At 30.2% G+C, this 15,564-nt stretch overlaps 1 long non-coding RNA gene across 8 annotated transcripts in view; it reads right to left on the bottom strand.

Moving 5' to 3' along the window:
- Positions 1-7,806: 7,806 nt before the first annotated feature.
- Positions 7,807-15,564, bottom strand: part of LOC145047714 (uncharacterized) — a 45,633-nt gene continuing 37,875 nt past the window's right edge. For 3 of the 8 annotated variants that reach the window (XR_013682345.1, XR_013682348.1, XR_013682349.1), the window contains 2 exons: positions 9,060-9,115; positions 8,636-8,901 (listed from right to left, as the gene is read on the bottom strand). This is a non-coding gene — a long non-coding RNA (uncharacterized LOC145047714). Of the gene's footprint in view, positions 7,935-8,095; positions 8,157-8,635; positions 8,902-9,021; positions 9,116-15,564 lie in introns of those variants that run through there. The other 5 variants (XR_013682351.1, XR_013682352.1, XR_013682346.1 and 2 more) reach the window with 4 other exon arrangements.

The following is a 15,564-nucleotide window of genomic DNA, read 5'->3' as shown; positions in this document are numbered from 1 at the left end:
AGTCATAACTTCCACGTGAGCTTTAAAATATGTTGACGTAAGTCATTCAGATGATATTGTTTACTTCTTTTTAAATGACAGCTTGTGTGAAGAAATAATGGGCATCCATATAATATAAAAAACTTTTCTATCATTCTATATGGAATTAAGGTTGAATGAAAAATGAATATCTATTTTAGAAGCCAACCAAATGTAATTCTAAATCTTATAAGTTACATGTATATACCACATTAGTATTTATTAATTTATGAATAATAAAATACATAAATGAAAAATATATTAGAAGTGGACAACATACTTGGACATAAGGGAGAAAATGTATATAAAAAAGAACTAGATTTAATGAGTGACAATTTTCCCCTCATATGTAACTTGCTAATTTAAATAATATCCATCATATCTAAAATCTAAAATGAATAAATAAATAAAGATAAAAACTAACTTTTCAATCTAATAATTAATTAACATTTATGAATGCCGCATTCACATTATGCATAGTTTGAAATATATGCATTCTAATTCGGAGTTATGTGCCGACGAAATCAACAACAATGTGGAAAGGTGGTGCGTGTGAGTGATACGAGACATTGACAAAAGGGACCAAGTTTGTGACGTAGAAAGAAAGGTTGACTTTTAGGCATTTCCTCATTTTGTGAGAATTTAAAATCTCACGTTTGTTTTTCTTTACGTAATTGTTACTTTGTTAGAGTGAATTATAGTTTCATATAGTTTCATACTTTAGAGTGAATTATAGTTTCATCATTTATGTATTGGTTATGTACTTCCAGCCATTATTGGTTTTGATTTCTTTAATGCATTTTGATTTTTTAATGCATTTTGCTGTTAAAAAAAAGAATCATAGTTTCTTCATGTTGTGGTTTAGATTATTTTTTGGAATAATGACTTGAGAGGGTAAGGGTATTTTAATTTTTGATCACATTTTGTCACTAAACGTTTCTTCATACTTTATTAACTCTTGAACATTTTAAAACGTGTAAATGTCACCCTCACCACCGCTTTTAGCCGGTTTCACATGTTTGAACTTCAATACACATTAAAGAAGTATGAAGTGGAAATGGCGTGGACTACTCCTCATTAAAGTAGAAGTCACAATCGCATTTGGTCCGTAAACTTAATTAGGGCACAAATTCTGTCTCCTTGAATTGTCTCTGAAGAATGTCATCATCATTGTAACGCCTTCAAAATCGGCTAGGTATTTAAGATATAATATAAGTTTCGTATTAAAGGAAAATAGGAAAAATCATTCGAATCATCCGTAAGTCGTAAAAATAAGTGCGCCAAAACATATATATATATATATATATATATATATATATATATATATATATATATATGTATATATATATATAGTACACGTCGTTCTGATCCCGAAAATATAAATTTCGTAGAAATCCGAGTTAATATAAATGAGATATGAATTTTATAAGATATAAAAATCAATCGCATAATTAAAAATTATTAACGTCAAAATGTACAAAGAGAATGGTTGATTTTTGGATAAAGTCATCAAAATGAAAATCATAGTATTTTTTAAGATAAATATTTTGGTAAAAGGAACACCAAAATTGGAATCCGTACATAAGAGTTATGATTTTAGCAAAAAGTCATTCAATCTTATAAAAATAAGGATGCAAAATAATGTCAGAATTAGCTGATGGAATCTAAAGAAAAGTTGTAGATCTCATCGACAGTTTTCCGAGGATATAAATAACATAAAAAACGAAGTTCGTATAAAGAAGTTATGAAATTTACAATTCTACGTTTTGCGCTCCGCGCGACACGCGCTTCTAGAAGGTGAAAACGCGGACCACGGAGAGTCTTACACGTGGCACAAAATGGTTGGGGAGACGTTACCTTTAAATGTGTGACGTGCACCCATTTTGCACGTAACACATCCCAAATTTGGCTATAAATAGAGCTTCAGCCCCCATTAGACATTCACAACTCTTAAATTCATTCCTCTCGACTTCCTTTGACTTTTAGCCAATTTTCTCTTAGTTTTAGCGTTCAGAGATGCCATGCAATCCCTGAAGTAGTAGTAGCTAGCGAGTAGAAGTTCTACCAGTGCAATTTCCTAACTTTTGTCAAGAAGAACATTTATAAGTTAAGCTACACTCTAGTCTTTTCATTGTAACTTATATTTATAGTCATAAGTCGTTATTATGAACCTATAAATAAGGTTTACCAGTAATTCCAAGTCATAATACCGACTGATCTGCTTACGGGAGAGGTGTCTAGAATGATCATGTTCACCTGCTCCGGCTTGCGCTTCGACTGAAGCTCCAACTCAATCTCCCGCTCACATGCCCTCTCAATCATATCATTTAGAGTCTTGCACCTCGAGAAGCTCACGAACTCCCTCAACATATCATGATATCTCGTCTTCTTCATCTCCTCATCTGTAGCGTACTGCGGAACCAAAAGAGCCTTATCCCTAAACTCATTGGTAATTTTCGCCATAGTCTCAGTAGTCTGGCGAAGGTCCTAAAACTCCATCACCAGCTGTTGCACCTCGATCGTCAGTGCAAACTCCCTATGAAATCTCATAACGAACTCCTCCCAAGTCATGATTGCCACAGTTGCATTCCCCACAGCTCGACCAACTTCATCCCACCAGCCACGAGCCCGGTCCCTCAATAAGCATGATGCAAACCCTACCTTTGCCTCCTCGGGTCAAAAGCTCGTCGGCTGAGCATTCTCCATGTCAGCAATGCAGCGCGGCTAGAAAATGAGGAACATGGGTGGATGCGCTGTCATCATGTCGGGCCCTTCCATTTTGTATCGGAAGTACCTGAAACCACAAACATAATTGAAAGCACAAGCTTAGTGAGCTTCCCAAAATACTACATATATCATACATATAATATAACAGCACGTGGCTTTGTCAGGTCCGTATCAACCCAAAATTATGGGTGTTCATAACCGGATATCCAAAAATTCGGATATCCAAAATTTCGGATACGGAATTGGATACCAAATCGGATATCCAAAAATTTGAAATCTTGTTAAAATTTGAAAAACATATGAAGTTTTTAAGTTAAAAATACATATTTTTAAATTAGAAAGGCATATGAAGTAATATAGGTATTTAATTAAGGGTATTATCAACATGTTTTAGTTACTAAAATTCATATCATAAGACATGTGACTAAAATAACAAATAATGTATAAAATAAAATCAAAATTTTTGGATATCGGATATCCGAATTATCCGAAAAATCTGAAAAGCACTATCCAATTCTGATTCCGAAAAATTGGATATCCGAAATTTCAGATATCCGATTTTTCGGATAATTCGGATTTCGGAATTTAGGATCGGAATTTTGGATACGGATATTTTTGAACACCCCTACCCAAAATAACACTAATTAGTTGTGTTGGGTCCAAATCAACCCCCTGGTCCGTATCAATATTGAGTCCATAATGACTCCGAGCCCAGATTAGCTCCATACATAAATCATACAATCACATCAGTCATAATCATACAACAACATACATTCTACTCATACAATACAGTGGGTTAGCCTTGGTGCCTTCGACTTACTTAAGGTGGTAAGTAGACTCACCTTACAGACAGACAAAAAGCTGAAACAACACACTGCTCCGAAAACCACACAATTGGTCACCTTTACAAATAACAATGACGAAAACTTAGACTACAACTCAAAATACCCAACATGCATTCTACTCATACAATACAGTGGGTTAGCCTTGGTGCCTTCGACCCACTTAAGGTGGTAAGTAGACTCACCTTACAAACAGACGAAAAGCTAAAACAACACACTACTCCGAAAACCACGCTATTGGTCACCTTTACAAATAACAGTGACGAAAACTTATACTACAACTCAAAATACCCAAAATACCCCTAAGTCAAACTTAGACAAATCTTGGTCAAAGTCAAAGTCAAAGTCAACGGTCAAGATTGACCCTCCATGTCGTGGCCATCCTTGGCCACACCGTGGCCTTCAAACGACAAAACAAACACGAATCCCCTAGTCGCCACGTCGTGGGAACTGGATCCAAAACATCTTAATGAGTTAAGCTAAATCCTCCAATTCCAAAGGTTCCAAAGTCCAGATTTGATCATTTCTAAGGTCTAAAAGGATAAAGTTGCTACCTTTATCCGTTGAAATCCACCAAGAGGTCTAGATCTCAAGTCATATATCCAAAAAGGCTAAAGAATGACAAGGATTTATCAAGAACCACTTAATCCCTTGAGTCTTAAGCTCATTTGCTCCATAAGAGCTTATAACACCAAAACCATCCTAAAGATTGATGCTTTTTAGACTTGCATGTCCAATGCAATTCTTGGACTCAACTTAGGTCAAAATAGGATTTTATGACCAAAATCTTATGCATGACACAAACCTTAACCAACCGTCAAACTTCATATCCAAGCCATGAACTACTCCAAATGATCTAGAGATTCATAAATTTGCAACATTTATGAAGTCTCTCCATCCCATCTAAGAAGATCAAGAAGAAATGGGACAAAATACAAGATCTAGCACTCTATGATCAGAAAGTTTGGGACTTGGGGACTATCAAGAGTCCAGAAGATGCACAATAAGATGGTGAGAAGATTTGTGTGTTGAATCCAAGTCTAGAAGTCACATCCTTCTTTTAATCCCAATAAATTAACACAAAAAACTTAAAGAGCAACAATGGAGGTTAGGGTTTGCTTGGAGGCTAAGAGAGTGTGATAGAGGCTAAGGGTGAGCAACCCAATCCATCACATTCCCTTAAATAGGGTGCAAACCCCGTAATTTAGGGTTTCTCATTAAACAGCTGCCACGTCATGGCCATAGGCTACCATACTGTGGCAATCATTTAAAATTTACGACACATCAGCCCTCACCACGTCGTGGGATGCCTTTACCACGACGTGGCACCGCCCAAAATCCAAAATTCATAAATTTAAATACCTCGAAGGATTCGGATGTACAATTATATAAAACAATATTTTGTTTTTCTAAGACAAATTTTATGACTAAAAAGATGCATGTAAACTCCTAATCATAAAAATAACAATTATGAATATTTTAAAGTTATAGAAAATATGTATGAATTTTCTTACAAAAAGAAAAACATTTATGTTTTCCAAAAGCAAAGATAACATCTACTTCAAAAATAATCTAATAAAGCTTGTAAAAATGGCTCTGATACCAATTGTTGAGTTTTTATTAAAAAAGTCTCATTTTAGTGATAAAATTGATGTAATTAACAATGGAAGTATTTTTAAATTTAATAAACTAAAACCATTGAAATCCACCAAAGATCATTTTACAAGTCTTAGAAAGATTAAAACATAACCAAAGGAAAGAAGAAGTTAACAACCTTTAAAGACTTTGGTTCTTTTTGATAATTAGGAAGTTGATGAAGATGACATTAAAACTTTAAAAAGAAGTTATCTATAATGTATCCACCAAAGCAAGATAAAACCACCAAAGGTGTTATTCTTCACTTGTAAATAAGTTACTTATAAGCTATTAAGACATATCCAAATATGTCTTAACATAAAGCAACTTATATGTCTTCATTTATAGCATCATTTGCAAGACAAAAAAAGAGGGAGAGAACATACTATCCTTGGAATTTGGCAGCCCAGACGAGAGGAAATATGAAGCAAAAGAACAACATTTTCATCTTCTAATGCCTTCCTTTTATATATATCAAAGCATGTACAAAAGTCAAGACAATAAAGTGGAAGTGTAAGGCTTTTCTTACAAGCATGGAGGAAAGCATTATACAATTAAAACACTCCATGTCCCCTCTCCATAACATGCTACGGTTTTGGAGGAAGCATGGGCATGCTTATGTAAGCTTTACTCAATCACATAACTAGTTGGTTGAGATGAAACTTGATGGTAACTCAAAGTGGTCAAAATATTAACTTCCTATAATGTATAACCCTATATGATTATATGTCATTAGCAATATTATTCTATAATAACTCTTAGGCATACAAGATATTTCATGAGTTTCTTGGACCCTTTCATCGTCGTCGTTATCCTCCAATTGTAAGTTGGGCTTTAGAACATGGGACTTGAGTTTGGGGTTGAAGTGGAGAAGGTTATGGTTGGAAAGTTTGAAATTAAGAAGGATGAGATTTTGGTTGATATGGTTGTTAGAAGTAGTTTGTGGATAATGGATGGTTGGTGAATAAAAGTTGATGCTGAATTGGGGATGTTAACATGTTCACATATAAACCATGTGCATACGAATTGTTGGGTGATTCGAAAGGTTGTGTTTGGGGTGTTTGGAGCATTTGAATGTTGTTCCATAGTAAATTGATGAAGAGTTGAGAGTATAGAATGGTATAGATGTGTTTGTAGTATGAAATATGAATAAAAGTGTTAGTATTAATAGATAATAAGGTGTGGTTTAGATTTAAAAAAGTAACAATAGTTTTTTAACTTTCAACAGTCAATTGACCGTTCAAACCATTTAATTCGTCTGTGAAGACTCATGACGTGAATCAATCCACTAGACAATTACAAAAAACAAAGCGGTGTTCATGCATGGAATGACCCCTTCACGTCGGATTGTACGCGTAAAACTTATCACATACCCCTTAGCCTTAACAAATATTGAAGCTAAGTAAACAGTAAACATGCATGCATTTGTGCACCTTTGCAACTATCGGAAAAAGATACGATGATGTTAAGGTTCATTAGCAAAAAGTTAATAACATGCATGAGTTTCAATTATTATAATGATGAAAAGCTTACACTTTTATTTTTTTAGGATATTTCATCAAAAGAAAATCACCAACACAAATCGGCTTCCTCATTACGATATAATAATAACAAACAAAAAGGTTTTCAAAAAAAAGTAAAATATGCACACACAAGAAAATCAACAAATCATATCTCCAAATATGAATGAAATGTATAACAACAAAGACTGCATTGCTCAAGTATGAAAAAACAAGTGGGAAAAAAGGGAACACACATAAGAACTTATATCTCCAAATAAGAAGCAAATATATATATATATATATATATATATATATATATATATATATATATATATATATATATATATATATATATATATATATATATATTACAACTATATCTCTACATTGTTCATGTATGAAAAAAAAAAAAAAAAAAAAACACGCAAGAGAATCAACTACTTATATCTCAAAATAATAAGGAAATGTATAAAAATCAATATTATAAATGGCAGCCTAGTGCTAGGCCGACAAGATATGCCTACGAATTTGGGTAGGCGGTCTCTTTAGGTGGATTCGGGTGGTCAACATCGGTCTAAGCGGAGCTAGGCGGTCGAAATTTCTAATTTTTAAAAATTTTAAATTTTCAAATATTAACCAAGATTTTAAATTTCAACTTTTCGGTATTTCTAAACTTCAAATAATTATTTCATAAAATATATTCTTCATGTCCTATATTTATTGTCCACTTTTGATTTTTTTTTTGAACGTTAGTGAAAATTAAAAAAAAAGTCACTTGGTCCCCGTCCACCTCTACATTGCTCATGTATGAAAAAAAAACAATTGGAAAATAGGGTGCTTATAAAAAACATGAAAATATATTACTACATAGGTCATCTACAAAAACATAAAAAGGAAGATTTTTTTTTTCTTCTAAACCTTAGCCACTCAAACAAGGTCATGATTTAACCATCCAACTGAAAACTAGTAACTAGAAGATAGAGAGGCTGAATAAGAAGGGAAAACAAAGTGAACTTAAGTTTACAACCAACCATGCATGTGTTATGGAAACCAAAAAGGAACATATACAATTTTTTCTACTTCACAAGCTTTTAGATAGCACACACACTTAATAAAACATGTTATGGAAACCAGAATAAAAGGACCAAGAAAAAAGAACTGGAATGAATGGCTTAAGCATATCAAAGTATATCCAATTGTTTACAACCTCCTACATTGATTTAATAAAGAATCATCTTTAATATCTTAAATATAATAGAAAGAAATGAAAGTATGATGCTATAACAATTAATAAGCATATCGAAGAAAAATATGTTGTTGTTTCTTGCATTTAACCCTTCTAATTATACAAGAAGTTCAAGTGTATGTTACCTGATTTTCTTCCACTGGTGACATGTTAAGTTGTCATCTTCATTTATACAAAAGCAGATATCTTCAAATAATGATTGGTTACATATAATTAATAGCAACAATGAGCTAACATTTAATTAATTGTAGGATGCTATTAGAAATAAACAAGACCAAGTACTTATATCATGGTATACATATTCCGTCTTAAGATATCACATGACATAATCACTTGTAAGCACTAATTTCTGCAGTTTTTGTTAAAAATGATCTAATTATATGATTATTCCAAATCTTCTTCACATAATCTACTTCAAAACCCAATCCAAACACCCCCTAAATAGAAGTGATTCATCTTGGAACATGAAATCCAAGCATGGTGTTGGTTGTTCCTTTTCAGTAGATAAACCGAAAAGTATATTTTTTTGAAGCATTTCATCGAACAGGTGGTAGACCAAACAAAGATTACGCAGGAAACACTTAATAGCAATTTTAACAATCAAAAACTTGAAATAATGATAATCATCACCCAATTTGCGATTTGATGCAACAAACCTTCAAGTATGTGGATGGAAAGAAGAACTTTGATTATGAAGCTCAAAGTTTCCCCTCTTCTGCACACATATTCTTCATAATCAAAGCTCTTGTATATTATTTATGATTTATTTAAATATTATTCAGTAGTAATGCTAATATTGCAGGTGTCAACATCATTTGATAAAAAGAACTTACTATTTTCAAATTTAGAAACCCAAGGTATACATTTTCCCCCACTAACTGAGCTAGAAGCTTTAACATCCTTATAAGGCTCATCATTTTCAGAAGCAACTCTACAACAAACCATATAAAGCTCATCAAAAAAAAAAGAAAAAAAGATCAACAAAAAGAACAATATGTGCCACCATATCAACTATGGAAACAGATGAGCTGTTTTTTTGGACTGAATAAACCTTTAAATTGAGACTAGATAACACCTTTTTATCCTTACTTTCAAAACAATTCATTCCTGTTCATCATTTTAACAACATTTTAACGTGAGATGGGCTGAAATAAGAAAAGAAAGACAAATAGTTAAAGTGTTAGTGTCTTAATACATTAAGTCAGGCTTTTTAACTTAACCCGTTAAGTCTTATGTTCAAATTAGGTTAAAAGGAAACAATCATATATAGTTATCCAGATCGAGTAAAAAACAAAGTTATATATAGGTGTCCAGTGATTAAGTGCTTAACCCATTAAGCTTGTGAAGTCAAAAAGAAACAACCCCTAAAACTGATATGAGTGACATTGATTATCGTTAATCTGTAACCCACAAACAAAAATACAATTTCTTAATGCAACAAAATATAACAGATTAAAACCTAAAAGTTGCACCATATTAATTAATTTCTTAATGAGTTAATCTACACAAGAAATAGAAAACATAGTGTCCTGACATTAGCCTCAAAAGCTCATATCATCAGAGAATGGAGATACTCAACAAACCACACCAAAATATGAAGATAACTGAACATCCCTATTGAGCAAACATCTTATGAAAGTAAAAGACATTTAAAGAAGATTAATTCACATATAAATGTAAAAGCTATAATATAGAAAGGATGCACATGAATATGAAAATAAAAGGGGTGAATAAGAATGGACAAACCAGATAAACTGCAATTTACCACCAAGCAACTGTATACATAAGGCATGTTTCTTTTTTAGAATGAATAAACCGTCTGAATGAGACTAAATGACCATTTTACCCTCAATTTCCAAAAAACTAATACATATTCAACATGTTAACAGCAATTTCCAAAAAAATACGTAAGTCAGTTTTTTCGGCTTTACCCGTTCAAGTCGTTCTATCCAGATTAAGCTAAAAAAGAAACAGTCATATATAGTTATCCAGATTAAGCTCATTAAGTAAAAAAGAAACCTTTAAGCTTATTATATAAGTGACACCAATATTGTTTATTTGTAACCCCAAAAGAAAATACATCAAACCATTCATGCAACAAAATAAAATAAATTAAAACCATACATAGCATATTCTTAATGAATTAGCCTACAGATTCTAAGAATATCTTTGTATACAATGAAGAATGTGATGAAAATCAAGAAACTCAAAAACCTCTGCCATTCAAAAATCAAATACCCTTTGAAAAAAACCATTAAAGAAGAATCAAGAAGACAATTTTCAGATGAAAAACACAGACATATGTTTGTGTATTTTCCCCAAGCATCTCATACACAATTTGCATTTGTAATGAGATGATCTTAAGATTCATAATGGAGAAAGGTTAAACATGTTTGTGAATTCCTTCAAAAGAAAGATTGCATTGTTCAAGACTGTATATAAACAAAGAAACTTCCAACTCATGGAATTTCTAAATTATTTAGGGATGTTTTTTTGACTGAATAACCGTCTGAATGAGACTAAAATGACCATTTTACCCACAATTTCCAAATAAATTCAACATTGGAACAGTATTTATCAATTTTAACGTGAGAGGAGCAAAAAGAAAAAAACAAAAGACAAATATGTAAGGTGTTAGTGTCTTAAAAAATTAGTACACTAAAGAACTCAAGCAATGCTCTTAAGAAGAATCAAGAACAAGATCAATCTGCTACCAAATAACAAATGAATAAAACCAAAAGATTTCAAAAATAAATGAATAAATATGTCAGTTCTGAAATAATATATGGAAAACAAGAAACTGATAATCAAAGAACAAACAGCAAAGAACCCAATTTTCAAAATAGGAAAAAACTAAAACTCAATGTTTCCCCTCCCCTGCACACATCTTCAAAACTAAAACTCTTGTATATTATTTATGATATATTTAAATATTTAAATATTATATAAAGCTCATCAAAAAAGAAAAATGATCAGCAAAAAGAACAAATTACAATTGATGTAACAACAATCAAGCAAACGTTACTGTTGTTTCTCTTTTATTCCAAACTAAAAAAAAAATAGGGAAAAAGTTAAGATAATCTTAGGATTCATAATTAAAAGGTTAAATAACATATGGATCATAAGTACATAATGGTAGATGCTAAGGAATATGAAGACAGGTGAATCTGTGTAAATATAATTACATTTTGTGCCACCATATAAACTGTAGAAAGAGACGAAAATGATTTCTTTTTAGTGTCACTAGCTCCTCCAATCTTAAACATAGTTACAGCTTTTTCATTAAAAAAAAAAATAATAATAAACTTTTTTTTTCTGCTAAAAGATGTAAACAGGGAAAACCTTAAGTATAGCAAAAAATGAAATAGCATGACTCCAAAATTTTACTATGATTCACTCTGTATCATCTCTGTACAAAATGAAGAACATATATAATGAAAAACAAGAAACTCAAATTAAGACCCTAATTTTCAATTTTCAAATAGGAAAGTATTATATAAAGAACCTACCTACCTACCTATGTCATTCAAAAACAAAAACCCTTGGAAAAAATCCACCAAAGAAACATGGGTTGAAGAGACATTTTTTTTTTAAGTTTGCTTCCTAATGAATAAATCCAAAAGGTTAGTAAACAAATGAAAATATATTAATACAGGATAGATAAGACATTTAAATAAGAACAGACTAACAATTGACAAGAACTGAGTTTCCAATTAAGACTAAAGCAACTGCATAAACAAATTAGATGTTCTTAAGATTCATTTTCCATATTGAATTCCATGCAAATGTATTAATACAGGATAGATAATGTATGATGTTTCAGGTATTCATTCCACTTAAAAAATTATATAAGAGCATGTCAGTTTCTTAATGAATTAGTCTATAAGAGAAATCAGGACAATAATCGAGTTAATTTAAAAATGGGGTCTCCTGACATAAGCTCATATTATCATAGAAAAGAGATATTACAGAAAACATTTATGAGCAAAACAGCCACATCAAAATATCACTAAGTGCAAAAATAAAGACAAAAAAAAACATCAAATAATACCAAAAACTGCAAAAATAATAGAAAGGATGCACATGAAGATGAAAACAAATGTATATTTTCTTTTATTATAGCATTTATAAGAAAAAACAAGATGATATTAAGATTCATAACAAAAAAAAAAAAGAAAAAGTTCTTTTGGTTTTGCTTCAACAACAAAAAGCTCCATTCCATTGTCACCATAAGATTGTTATTAAGGAAGTTGTTAAAATTCTTGATTACAGTAACAGATAAAAAAGTAAGAAACAAATTCCAAGAAAGTAAATTCAGTGTAAAGACAAGAAAACATAACATCTGTTTCCAAATAAGAAGGCAGCTCATTGACAAAATTATACATCAATGTACCTTTATCATTGAACACAAGTAAAATTTCATCCAACCAAATGCAATGATATAATTGGTAGATTTTTGAAATGAAATGCTTTGATAAAAAAACATCTGATAGATTTTTCAAAACAAAATAGATAAAAACGAAAACGAAAATGATGGATTTTCAAAAATAAAATGCATTGAAAGAAAAAATAATTGATTGATTTTTCAAAGTAAAATGCCCTGAAAGAAAAGATTTGATAAATATTTCAAAATAAAATGATTTGATAAAGCAAAATTTGAAAGTTATACAAAAAAAACTGAAAGTACAATGCTATAATCCATAGAATTTTCAAAGTAAATTTCATTGGCATGAAAGAATTTGAATGTTAAAATGCTGTAATAATAGAAAGAAAACTGAAGAGTGCAATGCTATAATTGGGATTTTTTTAAGTTAAATGTGCTCATAATAAAGAAAATGATAGTATAGTGTTATAATTATAGATTTTTCAAAATAAAATGCCTTGATATTGAAAAATATGATTTATTTTTTAACTAAATTGCCTTACTAGCATAAATTTTGAAAGTTATAATGTTGTAGCAGAAAGAAAACTAAAAAGCGTTATGCTATTAATGGGTTAATTTTTCAAAACAAAATGCCTTGATAATAAAAAATTGATACCCTTTTCAAAGTAAATTTCCTTGATAAGAAAAAACTAAAAATTGAAAACTTATAATAAAAAAAACTGAAAGTACAATACCATAACTGATAGATTTTATAAGAAAAAGCTTGAATGTTGCAACACAAATAAAACTAAAAATTGAAAAGTTATAAGTGGGTTGATTTTTAAACAACTGAAAGTACAATACTATAAGTGACAGATTTTTTTAAACTAAAATGCTTTATTAGGAAAGCATGAGAGTTAAAATGCTATAACATAATGAAAAACAAAAAGTGCAATGCTATAAATGGGTTGATTTTTCAAAGTAAAATCTCATAATAAGAAAAAATTACAAAGTTATAATGTTGCAACAGAAAGAAAACTTAAAAATACACTGCTTAATTCGGTTGATTGTTCAAAGGGAAAAAGCCTTAATATTTATAAAAAAAAATGAATTATGAAGGTGAAGTGCCTTTATATGAAGAAACTAATGTTGTAACGAAAAGAAATTTAAAAAGTGCAGTGCTATATATATATATATATATATATATATATATATATATATATATATATATATATATATATATATATATATATAAAGTTAAAATGCTCTAACATAAAGAAAACTGAATAGTGCAATGCTGAAATTGGATCGATTTTTCAAAAGAAAATGAGCTTACAATGCTGAAATTGGGTCGATTTTTCAAAATAAACTGTATTGATAAAAGATTGCTTGGATTTTTCAAAGTAAAATGCTTTTTTAAGAAAAATTTAATAGGTAAACTGCTAAAAAAAGAAAAACTGAAAATACAATGCTATAACAGGTAATTTAGTTAAACACAAATATTATATAATAGTTTTGCTTCAACAACAATTAAACAACCAAGAAAAGCTCCACTGTCACCAAAACATTGTTATCAACAGAATTGTTAAAATTCTTGATTACAATGCTCTAATTGGCAGATTTTTCAAAAAAAAAAAAAGTACTGATAAAATAAAATTGTTTGTATTTTTCAAAGTAAAATGACTTGTTAGGAAAATTTTAATAAGTATAATGCTATTTAATAAATAAATAAAAAAAAAGGAGACTGAAAAAGTCAAATGCTACGGAATGGATGATTTTTTAAAGGGACGTGCTTTTTATAGGAAAACTGAAAACACAAGGCTATAACTGGTAGAGTTGTCAGCATAAATGTCTTCATTTTGAAAAATATGATGGATTTTTAAAAGTAAAATGCCTTGACAAGATAAATTTTCAAAGTTATAATGTTGCAACAGAAAGAAAACTGAAAAGTACGATGTTATAAATGGGTTGGTTTTTCAAAGTAAAATGCCTTGTTACAAAAAAAAAATGATACGGTTTTCAAAATTAAAATGCCTTGATAAGAAAATACTTTAACATTTTAAATATGATACATATTTAAGGAAACATTTGAAAGGTTTTAATATTGTAACAAAAAAAAAAAAAGTGTCATGCTAACAATGAGTTGATTTTTCAAAGTTGTGCCTTGACTAGAAAAAAAAATGATATGTTTTTCAAATAAAATGCCTTGAGAAGAAAGTTACAATGTTTAACACCAATAAAACTGAAGAGCGCAAAGCTACAAATGGGATATTTTCTTAAAGGGAAATATGCTTATTATATACAGAAAAAGTACAATGCTATAATTGGTAGAATTTTCAAAATAAAATGCCTTAAAAGTGAATAATATGATAGTTTTTTGATAGCTACCTGCATTAATTACAAATTGTCACCAAGAATATGTTTTTGTAGTGAGCTATTTTGGATGCATACATGCATAGAAACTGTAGAAAAAGAAGGAGATGCTCTAAAGATTAAAATTCAAATCTACTAAACTGCTGTCTTAAAAAGATAGAAGGAGAAAATTGAGTAAAACATCATAGCAACTATATAAAAAAGCTGAGATGATCTTAAGATTCAAAATAGAAAGGATCAATAATGGAAGAGAAGTCATTTTTTTATTTTTAAAAAAAAAAACCTAAGTAAACATGCTATATAGATGTCCAGATTAAGTCATTAAATCAAAAAGAAACACTAAATATACATTCCATAGTATGAATATAGTACTAAATAGTGTAAGAGCACACAAATCTAAAAGGAAATGAAGATATATTAATAAATATGGGATTAGATCATAATCCATTTTAAGATTAACTTTAAGAAGGGGAAAGAAACTATAAAATAGGGTAAAATAAGAATTAGCCACTATATTATGTATACATCATTTTATCCATACATGTGTTTTCCTCCAAAATAGTCACTGTATAAACAAATTAGATGTTATTAAGATTCATAATGAAAAGAAGGTTAATAATAGAAATTTTCATCAAGTAAAGAAAAAGACCCAAAGCATCTCGAGACGATGAAGAGAAGTAGGTGAATTACAGTTAAAGCCTTATTAAAACAAAACATTAGACCCTACACTTGGTTTTAAGCGCTACAAAATCATTTAATTAAAAAGCTAGTAAAAACTACAAGTTAGTTTAAGCACATAATAAAACAAATAATAGAGGGGCTGAAAAGTGAAATTTAGCTTTAAAACCATGCAAGGGT

The sequence above is a fragment of the Lactuca saligna genome, chromosome 5 (genome assembly GCF_052625555.1).
Source record: "Lactuca saligna cultivar CGN05327 chromosome 5, ASM5262555v1, whole genome shotgun sequence".
NCBI classification, from domain to species: domain Eukaryota; kingdom Viridiplantae; phylum Streptophyta; class Magnoliopsida; order Asterales; family Asteraceae; genus Lactuca; species Lactuca saligna.
This window is presented reverse-complemented; position numbering and strand designations above follow the sequence as displayed.